The sequence below is a fragment of the Peromyscus eremicus genome, chromosome 7, assembly GCF_949786415.1.
Source record: "Peromyscus eremicus chromosome 7, PerEre_H2_v1, whole genome shotgun sequence".
Taxonomy (NCBI): domain Eukaryota; kingdom Metazoa; phylum Chordata; class Mammalia; order Rodentia; family Cricetidae; genus Peromyscus; species Peromyscus eremicus.
The window spans coordinates 74,464,128-74,486,860 of record NC_081422.1 but is presented as its reverse complement, the minus strand read 5'-3'; the positions used below and the strand labels follow the sequence as shown (position 1 = coordinate 74,486,860).

At 43.5% G+C, this 22,733-nt stretch overlaps 1 protein-coding gene across 5 annotated transcripts in view; it reads right to left on the bottom strand.

Annotated features, from left to right (window-relative positions):
* The window catches only part of Myo6 (myosin VI), a 143,315-nt gene extending 129,140 nt beyond the window's left edge, over nucleotides 1-14,175 (bottom strand). For all 5 annotated transcript variants that reach the window (XM_059268288.1, XM_059268284.1, XM_059268285.1 and 2 more), the window contains exon 1: nucleotides 14,003-14,175. The gene's annotated coding sequence lies outside the window, so the exon portion shown is untranslated. The remainder of the gene's footprint in view (nucleotides 1-14,002) is intronic.
* Between the last annotated feature and the right edge of the window lie 8,558 nt (nucleotides 14,176-22,733).

Sequence of the window (22,733 nt, the reverse complement as noted above, 5' to 3'; positions counted from 1 at the left end):
GAGTCTGCTTACCAGCTGAAGAGCTCCAAAAGGAAAACTAGTCTAAATGGGGCCACAGGATCTATTAATTAACAGCTTACAGAGTAGGCATTGTGAAGTGTTCAGGGCAGAATAGAGAGTGCAATGAATCTGGGATCAAGGCCTTATTAGCAAGATATTAGGTACAGAGAATATTCTACCAACGGCTATATGAGAATGTGTTCAAGACAACAGTTTATCTGCTTTTCAACTTAATAACTTCAAAAAAATTATCTTCTAAAACTTATCTATTCTCAGAAAATTTATTTCAACATGGGAAACAGTGGCTTTCGCATAAACAGAACTCTATACATTATGAATTAAAAAAAAAACCTAACTTTGTTTTACTTATTATTTTTGCTTTGGTATTATTATTGTTGTTGTTATTTAGACATGTTGTCTCTATTATGTAATTGTGGCTGTTCTGGAATTCACTATGTAGATGAGGCTGGCCTTGAGCTCCTAGAGATCCACCTGCCTCTGCCTCTTGAGTGCTGAGATTAAAGGTGAGCACCACCATGCCCAGCCTATTTAACGTGTATGTGTGTGTGTGTCCTCAAATATAGGGAGTGAGAGGATAACTCTTGGGACCCAATTCTTCCAAATGGAATCCAAGGTTTGAACTCAGGTTGTCAGGCTTTCTTTTATCTGCTGAGCCATCTTGTGGGCCCAGGAATTTTACAACACAAAAATAATGTACTACTGTACTATATACTGAAGCTCAAACTATTGCTTAAAGGAGGGGTTCTTACCATGGATAAGCCTACTAAAGTGCCTTCAGTGTATAATATCATCCAACCATTCTTTATTGACAATGCAAAATGAGATCAAATTTCATTGGCACGTTTAAACCAAATGTAAATATAGCTAGAACTATGACTATACAAAAGTAAGGTGTGGAAAATGCATTTTATTAGTATAGTCTAGAGAACAATGATTCCTTTCCAAAAAGATTCCTCCCCTTATAAAATAAATTACTATTGAGTCCCTTTTTAAAACGTATTCTTTTGGGGAGGGGAGTACAAGAGCCAGGTGCAAGTCAGAGGGCACTTGGTGAGTTCATTCTCTTTCCGTCTTCACGGGGGTTCCAGGGATGGGACTCAGGTCACCAGGCTTGCACAGCAAGCACCTTTTCCCACGCCGCAGAGCATCTTGTCAGCCCTGCTGAGTCCTGTCAGAAACCAGAAGCCTCCCAGAGTAGTAACTATTATCAACCATTTCATCATTTCATTAATACACAAGAAACAAGAAAACTTCTGTTTAAAGGAGGTACACCACGTCCATATTAAAACCGATAGCTGGGAGGAACGGCTCTGTTTCCGCATGGCCAGTTCTCCCCTGTCTCACCAGCTGGCAGTGGAGGCTGGAGAATGGAAACCTAGGGGAAGTCCAGACCCAACAAGAACATGGGTACTGAAGAGAGAGGCCTTGAACTTGAAAGCGGGCAGCAGCCACAGGAGTCATGATGTGACCATCCCTTGTTGGGTATGTGTAAGGAACAGATTAACCCAGGGGCTAGGGTGCAAATGTCTTTAATCCCAGCATGCAGGAAACAGAGACAAGAGAATCTCTATGCGTTTGAGGCTAGACTGATGTATATATCAAGTTCTAGGCCAGCTAAAGCTACTCAGTGAGACACTCTCCAAAAAATAAAATAATAAAAAAAAAAAACCTTAAAGAATTTTTCAAAGCTCTGTGTCTTTAAAAGAACACAAAGAAAGGGGAACTTAACATTGTAATTAGACAAAGATGCTGCAGTCAGATCAGTTGAAAGCATATATAGCTCTGTACCTCACTACTGTCCCTCAGCAAGTTATTCAGACCTCAGCTCTCCGTGGCAAGAAGAGAATGTGAACACACTGAAATACACTTGGCAGTGTGTTCTTGTGCTGACCGTATGTCCTGAAGCTGACCCAGGAGCATAACAGTCTTCCATTTGGGCAAGTAATAAATCTTGTGTGTTCTTCTGTTTCAAAAGTACATGTTAATCCCTTTAATGTTGTATGCCAAGGAGCCAGGATCTAAAGATCCCGAAGGACCAAAGTCCATGCATCCTGGTCCAGATCCAGAAACACACCTTTACTCAAGAGTGGCCTGCATTCCCATGCAACATCATGCATGCCGGCACTGCATGGTCTCTATTTTTAACAGCTCATTAAAACTGCCAAATAAACAGCTCCTTTCTAAATTCCTGATCTATGCAGCCTTCCTTGCTGAAAGAGAAGGAAGGAAGGAAAAAAGGAAGGGAGGAACACAGTGAGGGAGAAAAAAGAAGGAGGGAAGGAAATTAGAATCTATTACTAAATGGAATATCAAACTCTGACAGAAATAAACATTTTCTAGTGTTTTAAATATTTGTGTGAGGTCTAGTCATACGGTCAAACTCATTCAATTCCCATCCCTTCCTCCCCATCTTCCCCAACAGAGAAACTTTCTTAAGATAACATCAGCTTCCTCAATTAGCCACTGGAATAAACGGTGACGGCTTGTATGCTTTTTGCTCATGTGTTTCCTCTGTCATCCCAGGGTCAACACAAGCCCTGCTTTTGTTTGGAGTCTGAACACCCTCCTAACAGACAGAAGAATCATCTTGTTCTTCTAACCTGCAAGATCAAACGTGAACAGGAAAAGTAGAGGAACACACACAGTCCTCCCCAGCACACTCATGTTCTTTGTCCCTTCACCAAATGCTAACCTCAAAAGGATAACAGACAGTAAACTGTGCCCACAAACCAAAACACAAATGCTTCATCTAATTTTAGAAAAAATAAAACAAATAAACAAGGGAGAGGAGAAAAGTCCTCTCTGGATTAACCCAATCCTCAAGTCAGGGAAATTCAAAGAGCTGCTGGTAAACCAACACCCCCATTCTCTCCCGGCCGGGGAGAGGAGAGGATACTAATTCTATCAGAATCAAATCAACACTGTAGGCCTATGAGACTGCACCCGTAGTGACGGTGCCCCTGCTGAGACCAACAGCCTGAGTCTGATCCCCCGGGCCTCACTCATAAACTGTTCTCTGATTACCACACACAAACACACTAGTACACTTGCACACACTCTTCCACACACAAACAAAATAAGTGCATTAACAATTTTTTTAAATACAGCAGACTTTTAGAAGTTGTTACAAACATCTGAAATCACCTCTTCAAAATGAAGAAAAAAAAAGAAAAGAAAACCACTTTCAGAGAAAACACCCGAATATTCCAGATAGCTGTGCTAATGAGCTGATTCCCAAACCTTTTTCTCCTTTTCATCATACAGTCTAGGGGAAAAAAAAAAAGCTGAGAAACATATTTTTTTAAAACCTCAATTACAGTACTTACAATCAAAGGTAACCTTTATTTGTATGCAAAATTCTCCTAGACAGATATCTGATTAATTTTCTCAATATTAGGCAATATGGCTAAAATGGCTAGCCTTCATTAAACATGACTAAATTGGGAGCTAGAGAGATGGCTCAGTGGTTAAGAACCTGGCTGATCTTCCAGAGAACCAGGGTTTGATTCCCAGCACCACAAGGTGGCTTGCAATAGTCTGTAAATTGAGTCCAAGGGGATATAATGCACTCTTCTGGATCCAAGGGCACACCATGAATGTGGTGCACAGAACCACATGCAGACAAAACACCCATACCCATACACATAAAAGTGGAGGAAAACACATTTTTTTATTTATTACTTCACTTATAATCACCTAGAAGACACACTGCCAAGTGTGTCTGTGAGAACATTTCCAAAAGGTTTCACTGAGGAGGGAAACCCACCCTGCATAAGGCAGCACAGCTACATGGACAAGGGTCTGGGACAGGATTTACAGGGTTAAGTGGAGGACGCCAGCTGAACACCATCCCTCTACTTCCTAACTGCAGAAGCAGCATGACCAACTGCCTCATGCTCCCACCACCACACCTTCCCTACAACGGAATGTCTCCCCTCAAACTGGGAGCCCTAATAAACCCTCCCCTTAAGTTGCTTCTGTCTGGTGTTCTGGCATAGCAGTATGAAAAATATCTAATGCAGCTTTCTGATACTATGGGACAGAGCTTCTCTTTCCTTTTCAGTGGATCCCTGGAGAAAAGAAAGAAAATGTGAGTCATCTGTTATTTTGGAGGGGAATATTGTGTGTATCCTAATAACTTTTGTACCATCTCTTTAAGTGGAGAAACTTTCTGCAGTACCTCCAGTCAATGCAGCCAAGGTAACAAACTTTTCTAGAATTAAGATTGACTAGGGGTAACAGTTGCCCTTAGCAAGTGCCCTGGGTTCAATCTCCAGGACACACAAAGAATAGACTCACTGGCTGAATGAAGCTGGAGTGAGCAGGAGGGATAACTCATTGCTACTTTACTTCCAGTAGCTGTTGCTCCATCAGGTGTTTTGCTATCAGAAAAGCCCGGGTAAAGCCAGGCACAACGACTCATAGCTGTAATCTCCACCAGCAGGGAGAAACCCCAGGAGTTCCAGGACCACCCATGCTACACAGTGAAATCCTCCCTCAAAGGAACACTGACCAGGTAAGTAAGACATACAAGCTTCAGAGTGCAAAGGACTTTGCAAATAATTTGTTTAGTTATTTAAAGATTTCTTTTTTTACTGAAACCCATTTACTCAACTAAGCCAAGAATACCAAATGATGAAAAATAGGTATAGTAATGAAAATTCTTTAGCAGGTAGAAAGGCATGATGATATACTAATAAAATCTTTAAAATACATAGATTATGTTTCTCATTGGGAAATGCATACAGATAGACAGACAGATGACAGATAGATGTTTAGTTAAATGAGAAAGTGAATGAACTGTTCTCATTGTGTCATATACAACAAGTAATCCCAAGCATTTTACAGATACATCACAACGCTAACGAGTTATTTAAAGTTCACCAAGAGAATGCTGCTAATTCCCAAGGGTTCTAATTAATCTCCCAGCTCTTCTCCATCAGCTCTCCCACAGCTGTACCACCTACTCCGCTGCTGTGGGGAGGGTAAGCCTGCGGAGCGCATCGCTTAGCTCCCCAGCTGGGTTCTGCCAATGGAAGTCACTGGCCAAGGCCTGAGGCAGAAGTGAGGGAACCTCCCTTCCTCTAGCTCTGCCTCAAAGCCACAGCTCCCACTGGCCTTCCTCCACAGTGCCAGCTTTCAGCTCCAGTGATCTCCGGAGAATGGCGGCCTTCTCGCTGTTGCTAGTCCCTCAACGCTTAGCTACCCTTGTTTGCTCCCTGACTGCTGCAAGCACGCCTGTCATTTGCATCATCAAGGAGAATCTTCTTTCCTATTCGTATGTATTTGCCTGATATGACTAGTACCACTGACTCTGCTTATTCAGCAGTCCACGCTAAAGAAATCTAATTAAGGCTTTAAAAAATGTTTTTTCTTACGACCTATACAAGCATATATTTATTCCTGCTATTTTTATGACAGTTTAAATGTGACATAGTAATTCACTTATAAACAACACTAGTTAAAGCTAAAAATCATTATGGTTTAATTTAGTTATGAAATTTAACACTGCATTGCTCTGGCTCAATGTAAACGCTGTAAGCTTCAAGTAAGATTTAAAAAAAAAAAAAATCAGTGAAAGGATTCTGGCAGGGGAAATTTCACTTCCTTCTTCCCCACATCTCCTGCATAATCCAAACCACTTGCTTTCATTGTTGAAGCCCTTCCTAAGAACAGGAGGAGGAAAAGCTTTAAGCCAGCACTTCTCAAATGTTGGTATGCCTATAAATCAAAGACAAGCTTATTAAATGCTGGCACTCGGGCCCTGCCCTCACCTTCTTTGTGTTTCTACCAGCTCCCAAGGTAATTCTGTTGCACAGCTAAATTTCAAAATGAACAGTGGCTACCTTCAAGATTCTACCCAACACTCCAGCACATTCCTTTCTTTTTCTTTTGGATGAAAAGTCCCCCATTACACATGACCAAAGGAAGCAGAGACCATGATCAACATGGGGACATTCTGAACCATTCTGTGTCTGGACTGCTGCCAATTAAAGAGTCAGAAGTAAAGTCAATCTTTAAAAATCTTTAAAAAAGAAGAGGAGGAGGAGCCTAGTCTCACTGCAACTCCATATACCTTTGCTGGCTGATATCCATGGGAGGCCCCTCCTGTGTCAGAAGAGAAACAATGGAGGAGGAGTGGATGCAGGGGGGGAGGGGGAGTAAAGGGAAGGTGTTGGGGGAGAAATTGGGAAGAGAGGAGGGAGGGGAAACTTTGGTTGGGATGTAAAAACAAATAAATAAATAAATAAAAACAGGCACTCCAGGTAAACAGCTTTGCCTCCATTTTACAATGAAAAGACTGAAACCCAAATAAATTAATGTGACCAAGTTAACGATTAGCAAAAAACCAAGACCTCTTGGGTGTACCTATGGCCTCTTACCAGTGAAGGAGACCCATAAACACTCATGTTTAAAAGTCCCAGGGCTTCCACAGGGAGGCATAAGCCTAGGGGCAGGCAGTAATCAAGGAATGCCCTCCTATCTGCCCACCAGTTCCCAGACCTGTCTCCTCTCCCCACTCTCCTCCTTCCCTTCCCCAAGGCTTTCTCTGCTTTCCACCTTCTGCCACACACAGCAGAACCGAAGTCAGTGCATTTGTATAAGCACTCTGTCCACACAAGAACCTACTATATGCTAAGGGGATGTGACTGTTGGTTGTGAGCTTGAGCAAATCCCTTATTTCTGTCTCAGTTTCCCAATATGTAAAACGAGTCACAATGCCAACCCCCAATGGTGACACTGTGACTAACCAATGTGACTCAGTTACTCTTGTGGCATGGTATCTGGCACATAGCAAAAGCCCAATAAGCAACAGCTACAATTTAAATTACACCAACTTCTCTTATACCAAGACATGGGCCCTGGGTCCTATTTAATTTCATGGCCTTGTGTCCTGATACTGTGATGAGTAATGAAACATCCTGGTATTTATGCGCAGCAGAGATGAAACAGTACTATAACCCAGTGCACTGGGCGTCTCCGGGAGGAGAATATTTTAGGGCAAATAAGTCTTTCAGTAGCCCTCAAATTACACTGCTTTGACAACTGTGTGTTTCCCAACTTTAGAGTCAGCCCTGTTGATTACATACCGGAAAGAAAAGTCTATAATTACCTTAATTAAAAACAACAATGAAATGTCACTCAGCATGACGACTTGGCCTCAGTATAGTCACTGCATCCCTAGGACTGAGAACAATGCCTGGTCTCTAGTAATCACACAACTTTTTCAAGAGTGTGTGTGTGTGTGTGTGTGTGTGTGTGTGTGTGTGTGTGAGACTATGTGTGTCAGGTGCCCTGAGGCCAAAACAGTACTGGATTTCCTGGAACTGGAGTTGTAGGGACTTGAGGAGCTGCCCAATGTGGGTGCTGGAAACTGAACTTATATCCTCTGAAAAAGCAGCAAGTGCTCTTAACTGCTGAGTCAGTTCTCTAGCCCCTCAAATATTTTTTAAATGAATTAAGGCATAAGGGAACCACCACACACACACACACACACACACACACACACAGAGAGAGAGAGAGAGAGAGAGAGAGAGAGAGAGAGAGAGAGAGAGAGAGAGTCTTTAATGATTCCTTATCAAAAGAATCATAACCATTAGATCAATACCAATACAGTAAATAATAAGTTACTTTCCAATTTTCTCCAGAACATTTTTCTCCTTTATTTTTAACCAGTTGTTTATTTTCCTGAAACACTCTCTAACTAGTGAAGTTCGTTATCCACCTGTCTATAGCTATATCACAAGTATTATAGCTTTGTGTTCATCTACTTGCCATTAAAAACACACAAGAGTCGTAATGGTGGCACATGCCTTTAATTCCAGCACTTGAGAGGCAGAGGCAGGAGGAGATTTCCAGGACAGCTGGGGCTACACAAATAAACCCTGTCTCTCTCAAAAAAATCAAACCAAACCAACCAAACAAACAACACACACACACACACACACACACACACACACACACACACACACACACACGAGCCTGCAACCACAAAGTGACGCCAAAAGGGACTGAGGCAGGAGAGTGGCAAATTAGAGACCAGCCTGGCTATCTGACAAGACTCTCTTAAAATAATTAATTAATTAATTAATTAATGACCTTGATTTTTCAGAATTTGAAGTATCTGGATTCAAACCACAGTATGAAGTAAGTGACTTGCTAACAGATTAATCCTAACACTAGGAAGCAGAGAAATACTGCAAGGGAGAGAGAGCCTACCACCTCAGGAATACAGACGTATTCCATCTTCAGAGATGCTTCTAAACAAGTTAGTTAACTTTAAGTAATGTTTGCGGTTTTGAGTCTTTATTTTCACACCGGCAAAACAAGAATAAATTTGCTATGCCTGTTTTATCAAGTTGTTTTAAGAGAAAAATATATTTAAAACTATTTCTGTGGAGGGGGGGAGTATGATATTGATACAAAGGAAGGTATTCCTTTTGACATAAACACCTTCGTATTTTAACCTGTATGGAGGCATAAGGGAGGATCTCACATAGCCAAGGCTGGCCTCAAGCTCACAGGGATCTGCTTGTCTCTGCCTCCTGGATGTTGGGATTATAGACAAGTGCCACTACATCCAGTTTTACACAGTGCTAGAAATCAAATCCAGGACTCCACACAGACTAGGGTTTTTGTTTGTTTTTCAGTTGTTTTGGGATTTTGTTGTTGTTGTTGTTGTTGTTTTTGAGATAGGATCTTGTCATAGTACCCAGATTGGCTGCAAAAACCTGAGTTCAATCTCCTCCCTCAATCAGCCTCCCATGTACCTCAACTACAGGCCCTGTCAGTGAATCTCTTGGTAGATTTTAAATGTATGGTTTCAACTTATCTTCCTATATATCTACCAATCTTGATATTTCCCAGATCCAAAGATCCATCATAACCAAAACTCTGACACACAAAGGAGCCCAACTTGTAAATGTTAAGCAGCTGATTACTTTCTTTAAAATAAAAAATATATAGTTTTATTTGCTTGCAGGTATCTGTGTGAGTATATGCTACATATGGTGGGTGTCTGCAGAGGTTAGAAGAGGGCACTAAGTCCCCTGGGGCTGGATTTGTAGGTGATTGTGAGCCACCCAACAAGGATATTGGGAACCGAATTCTGGTCCTCTGGAAGAACAACAAGTGCCCTTAACTGATGAAGCATCTCTCCAACCCCTGGTTACTTTCAAATACAATAACAAGTGATGTAACATGCACACACAAAAGATGCCTGTGTTTTTGCCAGGAGCTTCCCTGGTGCCCATTAGTCAGCGTGAATGTCAGTATTCGCCCTATGTGAATACACACTGAAGGAATGTGCTTCGGTGTTTTGGTTTCACTTGACGCATGTTTTCTGTATAGCCAATTAGCTCCTCTCTATTTAACACCAAGATTTCTAAAGATGCCGGAACTGTAGCCTGGGTTCCACTTCCTAGGCTTCGGTACACACAGAGAAAATTTTGGTGGATTTGCGGTGATTTCTCAAACCTTTCTGTTATTGCTATACTAATATTTATGCTTTAAGATCACCAGTCCACTAAAATCTATCAAAGAAAAGCATACTGTTATAAACACAAAAGATCCTGGTACCTCTAAACATTATATAATGTCTCAAAAACGAGGAGTATTGTTGTTGTTGTTGTTGTTGTTGTTGTTGTTGCTGTGTGTGGTTTTTTTGTTTGTTTGTTTGGTTGATTGGTTTGGTTTTTTCAAGACAGGATTTCTCTGTGTAGCTTTCGAGCCTGTCCTGGATCTCACTCTGTAGACCAGGCTGGTCTCAAACTCACAGAGAGCCACCTGCCTCTGCCTCCCGAGAAGTTATTTTACATTAAGTTACTTAAAATTAAGTTATTTAACTCTGGTTAATTTTTAATTATCTGTATCCTCACCTCCTCCCAAGAGAAAAGCAAACCATGTTGCCAATCAAACATTAATGATTCATATTTAAGCCATTGGATGGTTTTTCACTTACATTAGAATATGAGTATCTTTGGATGCAAATTGCTAACAGTTCCCATAAGAAAACACCCCTATACAGGTGTCCCCAGTTCAGCTGTCCCTGTTTTCCTACACATCTATCCAAAAGGACTCTGCCATTCCATTCCTTTACGTGAATTACAGCTCAAGGGATACTCTTGAAGCTTGACCTATAGAAAGGAAGGAAGGAAGGAAGGAAGGAAGGAAGGAAGGAAGGAAGGAAGGAAGGAAGGAAGTAAGTTAGGAAGGAAGGAAGGAAGGAAGTTAGGAAGGAAGGAAGGAAGGACGGAGGGAGGAAGGGAGGGATGGAGGGAGGGAGGGAAGGAGGGAGAGAAGGGAGGGAGAGAGAAAGAAAAGAAGAGAGGTAAGATAAGATTTGGGGAGCTAGAGAGATGGTTCACAGGTTAAAAGCACTTGCTGCTGTTCCAGAGGACCCAAGTTTGGTTCCTAGTACCCAAGTCAAGCAGCTCACAACCACCTCTAGCTCCAGGTCCTGTGGTGTGATACCCTCTTCTGGCCTCTACAGGCATCCATATTTATGTGTATACACACACACACACACACACAAATAAATAATAAATTTTCTTTAAAAAAAAAACATAAATCATTTTGATCAAAAGACACTGATTGTATAAGCTAGGTGTGATGGTATACACCTTTAGTTCCAGCACTCAGGAGGCAGAGATAAGTGTATCCCTGTGGGTTAGAGGTCTACACTATATAGCCCAGAGCAGTCAGGGCTACATAGTGAGACCCTACCTCAAAAAACAGGGGAGAGCGTAGCAAGATGCCTCAGCAGGTTAAAAAAAAAAAAAAGCAAAAAACACTTGCCATGTAAACATCATGACCTGAGTTTGACAGAAACTGACTCCACAAAACTGTCCTCTGACCTCCACAAGTGTGCCACAGGTGTGCACACACAAATGATAGACACACAACAACAGAACTGTCCTCTGACCTCCACAAGTGTGCCACAGGTGTGCGCACACAAATGATATAGATGGATGGATGGATGGATGGATGGATGGATGGATGGATGGATAGATGGATGGACAGACAAACAGACAAAATTTGTCCTGGACTAAAGATGTAGTTTCCCTGATGAGCTGCCTGCCTAGCTTGGAAGTAGGTCTGAGCCCAGCACCACAAACACACGGGCACAGCTGCAAGCCTGTGATCCCAACGCTCAGGAGGTGGAAGGAGGAGGACGTTTTAATCTTTATTTTTTTCATTTCTTAAATTACAATTATTTGCTTATGGCTCTGTGACACGGCATATGTGTGGAAATCAGGGGACAATACACAGAAGTTGTTTCTCATGAGCTCAAACTCAGGGCATCAGCGTTCTAAACAAGCCCTTTGACCTGCTGAGCCATCTCACAGGCCTAGATATCTCAATCCTGAAGCGTGTTTCCCCAAGACTACAGTTAACTGAATAACGTTGAAGAGAGAGCTACTGTGTTTGGGAGCAACAGTCTAGCTCACATGAAGAAAAAAAAAAAAAAACTGAAGTTCTATCCTAAACAGAAACATCATATACTGCTCAGCTATAATGAAATCAATCCAGGATTAGATCGCAGTGTTAATTCCTATAAGCCCATCAAAATGAAAAAGCACATAATACTTATTACATGCTGGAACTACAGCAGAAATGCTGCTGCAGCATCGGGTCACTGCTCAAAGCCTTGAGAAAGAAGACTCAGAATTTTCAATTAGTTCCAGACTCCATGCATGGACTATCACCGTCTTGAAATCTCCAGACCAGTTCTACAAAGGTCTCTCAATAGTTCACTAAGTGAACAGAAATCCAAGATAACTTCTGGTGAAACGGGGCAGGGGACTTCACTGTCAGAAGACTCCCATGTGTATTCAAAGGCTGGACTTTGCCTCTCCAAAGCTACTTGCAAGTATTTACTTCTCCGAGCCTCTGTTTTTCTCCTCTATAAAAGAACAAGACAACCAACCTGGAAAATTATTTTATAAAGCAAACCTTCAGCTTGTGTGTGTCACACTGGTACTAAATTGACAGTTCATAAACTGTCACAAAGTATCTCTTTCTGGAAATCCTCATTGTATTGTGTGAGACGTAGTCAAATTGTAATAGTTTTATCACTCTTTTATGTTTAGATAAGATGTTTTAATACAGAAAAATGAAAACTTAAGTACCCAGGGCCTCACATATACTAGGCAAGGGCTCTACTCACTGAAATATACTCTGAACCCTGACTTTTGTTGTTGTTGCTGTTGTTCGGTTTTTCAAAACAGGGTTTCTCTGTGTGTAGTTTTGGCTGTCCTGGAACTCACATAGTAGACCAGGCTGGCCTTGATCTGCCTGCCTCTGACTCCCAAGTGCTGGGATTAAAGGCATGCACCACCACTGCCCGGCTCCAAACCTGACTTTTTTTAAACTGACACTTTATGTATGCTAAGTGGAGCTTTAAGTATCAAAAGAAAGTTAAAAACTAGTGAATTTTTTTAATGTGGAGTACGTATATATTTATTCAGAGCTTGCATGGTGGAAATCTTTAAAACTATCTAAAGGAGAGTGCCTTTCAGAACCCAGATACAGACCAGTTGTCTAAACAATAAATGATCCACCACAGACTCCAGGCAAAGTCACAACAGGATGAGAGAAGAGCCTTTGGCCTCTCTCAGATTTCCTGGCCACTGTTATTTTAAAACTTGATCACATAAACAGGGGAAAATCCCTTTCAGATAAGCCCCTATGGACTATAATTTACCATCTTTGTTTTTAATATCTTGTAGTTTCCATTAAATGTCATAGTTGTTCAGTTTTTTTTTACTCTAGGTGATAAAGGGCATATGTATATTCTATACTACATAGCTTTTTAACTATACATTTAATCACAATAATCTTTTCTTAATGGTAGTATTGGGTCCCTGTCATTTACAATTATCTTTTGAAAACCAATACATAACTTGAAAAGAGAAAAAATAGGTAACAGATCACACGCACACAAAATAAAAACACTATGGGCAGATGAGCATCAGACTGAAATGACTTGCTTACCACTGTGCATGTTTACTCCTGCGCAACGGAAAACACCAAAACTGAGGGACATTTAAAAGTCAATGAGCTATTCTGAAGAGCTGCATTGTTTCTGGCTCTTCCTCTGGCCCCCTTGTAACATTTGTGGCTATTTCTAAAATTAATGCTAGAGGGCACTAAGGTAACTTTTTTTCACTAAACATTTCCCAGTTGGAAAACCACAAGCCAAGACGTCTTGAAGTTGAGTTAATTTGTACAGAAATGCTGCTGTTCGGCGGCCAACCTTTGTACCATGACCACCATCAAGACTAACATTTTATGGTGTGCAGATAGTTACAGCTGAGCCTCAGGAGCTGTTAAAAGTCTTAAGCTGACTATATTCGAACATCCTACAACTGTACCAAGAGAGCAAACGAAACTTTTATTCAGCTCATATGAAATCGGAGCAGCGTTTGTGTAGCTCCCCAACAACATCTCCACATTAGGATTTAAACAGCCCTGCCCTACATACTTTTTGCCAGATAAAATGTAACTCTGTGTAAATACTCCTGACATAGATAATCTAAGAACGGCCTTATCAAATTATTTCCTATTTAAAAATACAAGCGTATTTAAATTAGTTTAAGGAGTTTTGGAATTACTTTTTTTTTTTTTTTTCAGCAACACATCCGTAAAACTCACACTCAAGATCCTAGACGGCTCAGGAACTAAAATTCCAGCTCTGTAGAATGCCACTATGGTCTTCGACACGGCTAAATTATTAATGGTCTCACTTGATCGTTACTTCTGACAACAAACTAGCCTGTGTAGAATTTTCAGTGTGCTTCCAAAGGAGAAAATAAAACCATCCCGCAATGTCGGGTGGGACTCCTGGGACCGGGGACGCAGCCGCGTCAGATGACAGGCGCCCCGCCGGCCCGGGAAAGGGAAGCCAGCGCTCCGGTCCGCGCGCGGCCGAGCAGAGGCCAAGCGGCGAGGACAGGCGGACAGGCAAGCCCACACTCACCCGGCGAGGCAGGTGCGCGAGAGGTCGCGGCCACGGAGAGGCTGCCGGACTGCAGGCGCGAAGGGAGAGCGCGACGCCGCGGCCGAGAGCGAGCACCGGAGACGACGGCCGCCGGGACTCGCTTCCTGCTGGGACGGATCCCGGATCGGTCTCCTCCCGCCGGCCAGAGCCCTGCTGAGTGCCCAGCCTGCAGCGCACGTCACTGCTACGGAGCGCCCAAGGGGGCGGGAGGCGGGGTCGAGGGCGGGGCTTCGAGGGAGAGGGGCGGGGCGGCTGGAGAAAGGGCGGGTCTTCATGGGCAAGAGGCGGGGCAACCTAAGGGGAGGGGCTTTGAGGAGCGATGGCTGAGAGGGGCGGAGCCCAAGGGAGGAGGGCGGGGCGGACTTGGAAGACTCGGGGTCTTAGGAGCGAAGGAGCGGAGAGGCGGGGCCTCAAGACGTGTGGTGGGGTCGCGGGGCGCTAGAGCTGAGAAGAGCGGGGTCCCTGGACGCGGGGCAGGGCGGACTAGGAAGGGGAGGCCTCCGAGAACTAGCGCTGAGAGGGGCGTGGCCTCAGGACTCGGGAATGCCGTGCAAGGAAGGGGCGGAGCTTAATGGCCTGAGGCCAGGGAAGGGCGGGGCCGCAGGGTCGGGAAGGAGCAGAGAGCCGGGGAGGCTCTGGGCGCATCCCTGCTAGGAGCACGCTGCACGTAGCGGCACGAAGTTCCCTTCGTCGCAGTAAAGGCTGTTTCCAGTCCCGCAGCGAAAGTCTTGCAGATGCACCGCAGAGTCAGTTGGAGGAAAGTTGAGAGTGAGTGGGGACAGGCGTATTGCGGAGGGTTCTGGGTGGCACAGCCTGGCCGCCAGGCCTGCGCTCCCCACGCCCCTCTCCACCTGCCCGCGTCAACTTCCTGTTCGGCCCTTGGAGGATTGGACCACGGAAGGAAGTTTTCCCTGCCCCAGACTGGCCTCCCATGCCGATGTCATATTCTTAGAGCCCCTGTATTTCCACCCCGCCCCTTTTGTTGTTTATTTGCACTCTTGAGAGTCTCAGTGTGTGACTTGCATTGTAGCCTGGGCTAGCCTCAAATAATGATAATCTTTGCGGGCTGGTTTTATAGGGCTGAGCCAACTGCCCCGCTTTATCTTTTCAATTGTTTCATTTTACTGTCTTTATAAGGTCATATGAGTCATCTTTTTAAATTAAATATTACATTCCTTTGCAAATTTGAAAACAAACATCGTCTTTATAAGGAAAAGAAGCTACTAAGAAAACAAAATAAGGGGCTGGCAAGATGTTTCAGCCAGTAAGGACACTTGCAGCCCAGCCTGAAGCCCAGCTTCCGATCCCCAGAGCTCACACGGCTGAAGGGGAGAACTAACTCCTCAAGTTGTCCTCTGACCACAGAGGCGCTGTCTGGAAGATTCTTAGAGAAGTTTCGAACTGGGCCTGGTGCCTCATGCTTGTGATTCCAGATACTCAGGAGAATGCAAGTTCAGTCCACACCATCACAAAAAAAATGGTGGGGGAGAGTCAGACATCCAGAGAGGACACAGTTGCCTTTATGAAAAAGCGGGCAGTGGTGGCTCACACCTTTAATCCCAGCACTCGGAAGGCAGAGGCAGGGCGATCTCTGAGTTCGAGGCCAGCCTAATCTACAGAGCGAGTTCCAGGACAGCCAAGACTACGCAGAGATCTCTACCCTGTCTCAAAAAACCAAAAAGAAAAGAAAAAGCTACCGTCCAGTGGGGACATTTGAGATTCATAAAACAGTAAGTAAAAATGGGGAAGTTAAAAAGAGGAAGAAAAACCAAGAAAGGAAGTAATTTACAGCAATCACGGTAATTTAGCTCCAGATTGCCAAGAGGTAAATCTCAAATATATAAAAGATTGTAGAATGAACTAAAACCAGGGGCAGAGCTCATTTCTATAAGCCTGGTGCTGGGATGACAGAGGAAGATGGAGGCAAATGGAACCCTTGGGCTCACTGGCCAGCCATTCTAGTAAAAATAGCTCCAGATTCGATGCGACAGACCCTGTTACAAAAAATAGAATGGTGAAAGACAGAAGAAGATGCCTGTGTTGCTTAGGGTTGCTTTGTTTTGGCAACTTCATGCAAGCTAGAGTCATCTGAGAGGGAACTTCAGTTAAGAAAATCACCCATCTGGGCTGGAGAGATAGCTCAGAGGTTAAGAGCACTGACTATTCTTCCTAGAGGTCCTGAGTTCAATTCCCAGCAACCACATGGTGGCTCACAACCATCTGTAATGAGATCTGGTGCCCTCTTCTGGCCTGAAGATGCAGGCAGAACACTGTATACATAATAAATAAAATAAATCTTTAAAAAAAAGAAAGAAAGAAAGAAAGAAAATCACCCATCCGATTTGCCTGTAGGCAAGCCTGTTGACATTTTCTTGATTGATGATTGATGTGGAAGGACCCAGTCCACTGTGGAAAGTGCCGTTCCTGGGCAGGTGGTCCCAGGGTACAGCAGAAAGCAAACTGAACAAGCCAGGGTGAGTAAACCAGCAAGCAGGCCTTCTCCATTCCCTCTGCATCTTTCCCTGCCTTCGGGTTCTTGTTCTGGGTTACTGCACTGTGTTCCCTTGATGACGGACTGTAATCTGAGAGAGGAAGGAACAGCTTTCCTCCCTGGGCTGTCTTTGGTTGGTCTTTTATCATAGTAACAGACAGCAGACTAAGACAATGCCTAACATAGACCTCTGGCCCAAACACATGGCAGGCGCACAGGGTGCCTTTCACTTGTGCATGGCAAAAAAAAAAAGAAAGAAAGAAAGAAAAAAAACAGAAACAACTGTCTTTTTAAAATGAGGCTCATGGGATTGGAAGATGGCTCAGCAGTTAGCGTGTGGTGGCTAATATGGTCTGTAACCAGTTCCAAGAAGAATCTGATACCCTCTTCTGGCCTTCACAGGCACTGCATGCATGTGGTATACAGACATACGTGCAAGCACAGTACCCATACACATGAAATAAAAACAATAAATCTCTTTAAAGGGAAAAAATGAAGATCACTGTGTATGTTGTTCACTGCCTTTGCCTAATTTTGAATTTCACATTTTAAAAAAAAATCTATTTGCAAGCCAGTAGAAGGCATTTTGTTTACAGTTTCTTGTGACTAATGATGTCCGTGAGTCTTTTCTCCCTTTGCTTCTAGCTCCATATCTCTCTGCCCAATTCATCTTCCTACCTACTACCATTATCTTTTTTTTTTCAGGCCACCATCATTGCAGTTCTTACATAATCATAACCACCATTGCAGCTTAAAAATCCAACAGTGAGTAGTTCTCCACTACCCTTAGAATAAAGTCTACACCCCTTACCATGTCATTTCCTGGACCCTTACGTGCTTGGAGAGTGAGTCTGTGGGCTGAAGCATCCTAGGCCAGCCCACCATAGCTGAGCTACATCAGTCCTAAAACACCTTGTAAGATCCTGGAGTTAACCACCTTTCACAAAATGGGTTGTTCTTGTGTGATTAGTGTAGTGTATTATTTCTCTTGTCTTCTTATCAATTATTTTTAAAGCCTTTTTACTGGTCATGTGATCCCCAGTTCACCACTGAGCTCAAGTCCACAAGCTGAGCCGTACCAGGTATCTGTCCTGGGAATCACTGTCCTCTCCATGCTCAGCTGCCCAATTTCATTTCTACCAACAGCCTCCGTGTTTCATACTTTACATTCAAGTCATTCTGAAGGGCTTTTGTGTCTCCAAACACACACTCTATGCTATTTACTACACTGGAGCACAGCCAGGCTAAACCTAATTATTCCTTCGGAACAAAGCCTGCTTGTCCTCCCCAAGAATTTTCCCTAAACCCCCTGGTGGTAAATCCTAGGCATAATTCAGGTCTTTTCCCATCTTTCACTTAACATCTGCTGTACAAATATCTCTTACAATACATACTGCACAATAACCACCTATATCTACTTACATATATTCTCTAGTTTGCCTGTACACTCTTTGAGAGTACAGTAGATTTTTCTCTGGATTCCTAGTGTCAAGCACAGTAGCTTTCTCACTGAGTAGTGCCTACAGGGCCCGGGATATAGGTCATTGGTCAAGTTCTTAATGTTAAGTAAGTAAATAGTACCTACCATAATAATAAGTAGTAGTATTGAATAAAATGGAATGGAAGGATGAACAGATGATAATTCTGGAAACTGCATATGCTATCACCAGCATTTACATGTCTTAAGTTCTATAGCTTGCTTTGACCCTCCCCAGCTCCCTGTTTTAGTTATGTTCTTATATATCACAGGCAGGCCTGGAGTTAGTCCTTCAGCAACATGTATATAATCATTCTAGAGACTTTGAATTTCTCCCCCTGTCTCCTAGAGTGCTGAGACCATGAACACTGGTGTGTGCAGTGCTGGGATCAAACCAAGGGCCTGGTGCCTGTTAGGCAAGTACTCTACCATCCATGCTACATAGAGCTCCAGCCTGGGTGTTTTGACACTATCCCAGGAATTATTTTGTTTTTTATTTTGACACTTATTTACTTATTTTGTGTGTTTGTGAGCATGTGGGGAAGTTGGTTCTCTCTCAGACTCAGGTCCCTAGGCTTGATGACAAGCACCTTTATCACTAAACACACTTGGCTCATACCCCCAAGAATTCTTAACCGGAGATCTCTAGATATCTTATCATAGATGGGTATTCCACAAACTGCCCCCTCCCAACCATATGCAAAAGGTTTTGAGTTTCGATTTTTTGTGTGTGTTCACAAAAATCGATAGTATAGGTGTGTGAAGGGCCTGCATCTGTGTTGCCAACTCTAGATAGCGCAGGCAGACTATCTGCAGGTGTGTTGCAGAAACTCATTATCTTTCCTCAACGAATGCTGACAGACTGTGCTGTGGCTGGCATTACCAGCTCCTGGGCCCAGAAGCTGTAGGATTGCATCATCCAGGGCTCTTCTCTTCCTCTGCTTTCAAAGTCACCAAATCTAGTTCATTCCATATCATAAATTATCCCCATATTGATATTTCATTCCATCTTGAGATGGCTCTTCTTCTTCTTCTTCTTCTTCTTCTTCTTCTTCTTCTTCTTCTTCTTCTTCTTCTTCTTTTTCTTCTTCTTTTTCTTCTTTTTCTTCTTCTTTTTCTTCTTCTTCTTCTTCTTTTTCTTCTTCTTCTTCTTCTTCTTCTTCTTCTTCTTCTTCTTCTTCTTCTTCTTCTTCTTCTTCTTCTTCTTCCTCTCTCTCTCTGTCCCCCCCCCTCTCTCTCTGAGACAGGGTTTCTCTGTATAGCTTTGGAGCCTGTCCTGGATCTCACTCTGTAGAGCAGGCTGGCCTTGAACTCACAGAGATCCTCCTGACTCTGCCTCCCGAGTGCTGGGATTAATGGTGGGCGCCACCACCGCCTGGCTCATCATCTTCTCTTATGTGAACTCCTGACGTTGTTTCTGCTCATCCCAGTCCATTTTCTCCTCCATTCATAGAGCTACCTCCTCTCCAAACTGATTATATCACCCCATTTACCATGTCCTTGTACCTTCGGCAATTTTTTTTTCTTTTGCTTAACCAATCTTGTCTTCTAAAATGCGTACCCAAATGTGTACTTCCTTGTGAAATAAAGTTTTGGCAAGAACCCTGCTGAATCCTTCAGCAAGAAGCTCTGCGCTCAATGTCTCAGCCTCCACCATCCCTCAGCCGATGTCTGATCACCTGGCTTGCCCTCCGCTGACATCTTCTTTCCCCTGACATTGTCTTTTAGTCATCCTGTGCCCACTGACTTCACCTTGATCTTGGCTCTAAGTTCCCACTTGCGGTGAGTTCAGGGCAGAGCCAAATCTCTCATTTCCTCGACAAAACTCCACTGCCAGTGCCCCGGATCCAGCCATCACTGGCAGGAATAAAATCACAGTTATGCTACAGCAAATAAACCATTGAATACGTTTGGTTTTTTTGTTTTTTGATACCAAGTAACTTAACTCACTGCTGACAGGCCTATGGAATCCTTCACAATCCTGGATCAACCCCAGGAAGAGGTGCTGTTACTCTGAGAAATCCACAGATACCCACTAGATGCTGTGACATTTAGTGGAGTTCTTCAGTCTTCCAAAACTCAAAAGCCAGCCCTATTGGAGAGTCATTGCAGGAAGACTGAAACAATTTCAGAGTTAGTCTAGAGCAATATTGTGAATTCAGACCAGCCTGGGTCACATTGTGAGACTGTCCATCTGTCTGACAAAAAGCTTCTCTTGTCTCTGTCCTGATTTCTGGCACAGTAGTTTTTCTTTTCTCCTTTTCTCAGAGCACCCATTTCACAGCCTTGCTAAGAAAAAAAAAAAAGGCGGGGGGGGGGGGGGCCTTTAAACTTTTTAATTTAATGACGGTTCAAAATACTGAAGTTGTTTCGTAGCTTCTGAAGGGCTGGGACTCAAACCCAAGGTCTCATGCATATAAAGCATACATTCTACTGTTGAGATGCTCCAGCCAACCCACAACACTCTGCTGTCTAGTTTCAGCAGCATTCACCTGCAATTCCATCTGCTTGAGGGCAAGAGGAATTCCAGGCTAGCCTCGGCAACATAATGAGACCACCTCAAAGCAAAGACAGAGCAAGGGCCAGAGAGATGGCTCAGTGGGGAAACGTGCCCGTTCCAAACCTAATGACCTGAGTTCAGACTCCAAAACCTGTATGGCAGAAGGAGGAAACATTCCCACACATTGTCCTCTGACTAGCACCATGACCCTTAGCACACTCTATGTCTGAAATAAATAAATTTAAAAATATAATTTTAAGAAAACAGAGCTAGCAGGCATGGTGGCTCATACCTTTAATCCCAGCAGTGCGAGACAAGCAGAGCTCTGTGAGTTCAAGGCCAGCCTGGTCTCCATACCGAATTTCAGGACAGCCAACAGCCAGGTCTATGTAGCAAGACCCTTTCTCAAAAAAAAAAAAAAAAAAAAAAAGACGGAAAAAAGAAAACAGATTATATCATTTTGTTTTCTTGTCCCTGAAGGTTGACACACTGCATATTCACTACATGGCATCACTGTGCTAAGCACTTTAGAGAGATGATTATAGTCAGGACTACAGTGAGCATGCGCCCACCAGCTCTCTGAATTCCCATCCCATTTGTGGAGAATCCTTCATGTTTGTGTCTTGGCAAAGCAGAGACCACCTCGCCTGGGAAAATGATTTGGGCTAGAGTCCTTCTCACAACCTGCTGCTGGAGCAGAGGCCTGGCGCTGGGGGCGACCTAAGCCATCAGGAAACCTGCGCAAAGCAATACAAAGATTCCGAGGGAGGGACAGATGAGTCACGGGAGTGTGGGCTGCTGTGCCAGCCAGGGTTGCTAATGACTGCAACAGTGACATCCCGCCCACCTGGTCCTCCACTGGCCCTGTGGTGCTGAGAGTTTGTGGGCGTCACGGCAAAGCTGACAAACACGACGCTGGGCTCAGTCTCGGTGACGTCTATGAATGAATTCAGGTTGTTACTCTGTGAAATCAAGAAATGCTTTGTTCGCTTCAAACTTCACATTATTATCAACTAGAGGATAATATTTAACTCCAACATATTCAATTAGGAACTTCCGGGACAGTGACTCCTTGATACTTCCTTGATCTATTTCAAGATACTTCTGCTTTTTATGGCATCCATTCATTGCACATGGTGATGGGTTCCATAAGGAGAAATTCTTTAAGTGTGTCATATACTTTTACCATACTCACGCATGCCTCTCTTCTTTCATTATTCCTTTTCCCTGTCTCCCTCTAATCACATATATAATATGTGTACATGTGTTTTTCCTAAGTTCCTAACATTATTTTTCTACCCCGTTAAAATTTCTTTTTACACTTTACATGCACAAATAAAATAAGAATCTCAATGACGTAGACAACAAGCATTCATTATTCTCCTGGACCACTTGGGGAAACTGTAGTTCAAGTTACTGGTCAATCCCATCTGTTTTAGGTGTCTCATTCCAGAGTTCAAGGTAATGACACGGTGGCTATATGGGAGGGATCTTGTGGTGCCGTTTTGAAGTCAGAGAAAGTCAGATGACCAAAGGCAGGATAAAAATTCATATCAAAGGTATGTGGGGATCAAATATTGCCAAATAATTAGAGCCCAGCAATCATATATGTATGTATATATAAAATTCAAGTTGATTTTTTTAAAAGGTTAGAAGTCAAGCTATGAGATGGCTCAGAAGGTAAGAGCATTTGAGGCAGGCAGAAACATGAGACCTGGGTTCAAATCCCCAGTGCCCAAGTAAAAATTGGCTATAATTTGTAACCCCAGAGTTGTGGGTGATGATGGCAGAAATGGGCAGATCCCAGGAGGTGGCTGGCCAGCCAGGCTAGTCTCAGTGGTGAGCTTCAGGTTCACTGAAAGACCTTGTCTCAGGGTTGGGGATTTAGCTCAGTGGTGGAGCACTTGCCTAGCAAGCACAAAGGCCTGGGTTCAGTCCTCAGCTCCAGAAAAAAAAAAAAAAGACAGACAGAAAGACCTCGTCTCAAGGTCATACGGCTGAGAGCAACACCAAGACACCTGAGGTCCTCCTCTGACCTCCACAGGAATGTGGGTGCACACACATACACCAACACACATGTGCATACACACCCGGAAAATTGAAAAATCAAAGAGTCAGGGAGCTGGCTCATCGAGGAAAAAGCACTTGCTGCAAGCCTGGAAACATGAGTCAGAACCCGTCTATAAAGTGGGGTGCAGTGGCTTGCAGCTGTGATCCCAGCACCCCTATAGCGGGATGGGAG